This window comes from Chiloscyllium punctatum, chromosome 8, assembly GCF_047496795.1.
Source record: "Chiloscyllium punctatum isolate Juve2018m chromosome 8, sChiPun1.3, whole genome shotgun sequence".
In the NCBI taxonomy this organism is placed as follows: domain Eukaryota; kingdom Metazoa; phylum Chordata; class Chondrichthyes; order Orectolobiformes; family Hemiscylliidae; genus Chiloscyllium; species Chiloscyllium punctatum.
In genome coordinates, this window is record NC_092746.1 from 84,143,264 (window position 1) to 84,144,640 (window position 1,377).

Below are 1,377 nucleotides of genomic sequence, written 5' to 3' on the forward strand. Positions count from 1 at the left end.
TAACCTTTTCCTCCAAAACTTTGCTCGTGGCTGTTTAATTTGTTGTTATTTGAATAGCAAACCCTCTGAAGTAGTCACATTGGTGCGTTTAAGTCCCCTTGAAGCTGGGCTCCCTGGATGCGCTGTAGCAGAGCTGGCCAAAATAGAATCTCCAAATTCACTGATGTACCTGAAACTTCACACACCCTACTTACAGACAACGTAACCAGCAGGACACTAGCATCAACTAGTTTTAATAGCACCATCAAATTGCTTTATTAAATATTTACCATCAAGGGATACAGTCAGTACTTTCTCACATAGTCCAAGTTCGCATGACAACTTGGCACAGCTCTAACAACGAAGTTTTTTTTTAGAAAAACAAAGGTCCAAGTGAAGTGCTGTCCATCTGAATGAGAATCGTTGCTAATACAATCCATGTAAATATTAAAATGTATGTGTGCACATGGTAACATCATGCGTCCGCCGTGAACTTGCGCACTGTTTTACGAGTCCCAGTTTGGAGGCTTTTTCAACTCAAGGTGCACGTCAACCAGGTCAAACATTTCGGTCTAAAGAAAAAAAATTCCTCACCCACCACAACCGCACACCCACCCTACCCACCCCCACCAGAAAAGTAACGTTTGAAAAGCATATTACCAAAATCCACGTTGAGATAATGGCACTGATGCAATTACTTTCCACTTATGGACTGACCAATTAAGCGCATTAAAACATGTGTCCCATATTAGTAAGAGGGAGAATATTTCATTGGAAATTCACAAACCGTTCTAACAATGCAATAATTCCGGGGACACTGCAATATCTTTTTTTATATTTTAGTATAGACTTTAGATGCCCAGATTATAGTAAGAGTTTCGAACGTGGAAAGGATGCAGATGTAATACAAGTAGTGGGAGTTGAATATCAGATGTGAACTTCAACCACTTATGGTGCTGAAGTTCTTTCCACAGCGCTGACACGGAAGGAGCTCATGAGGGCCAGAGAGTATTCAGTTCTAATATTGACTTTCAGTAAGCCTTAATATTTTATGCAAACGTTTTAAGGAATCTGTACGCTTTATGAACGATTAAGACAAATGCTGATTGCAAGTGAGTGCACAACTTTTTCTGGCAAAATCCCGCTGAATTGAACATCGTATACTTTCAGTGAAAAGCTTTCTCTTAAAAACTGAACTTTAGAAATGGCAGCTGTTCCTGCAGCTGACAGCGAATCGCAAGGTGTACAACACAGGTAAAGTAGTGTTTATAAGGTCAAACTTTCACTGGAAGATGTCAAAAGATAGTTTTCAACCAATGTCTGTGATTAATAAAATAATAGTTATTAGTTTGTTGTGTTAATTTTGTGTATCTCATACATTTCATCGTAAATACTTTT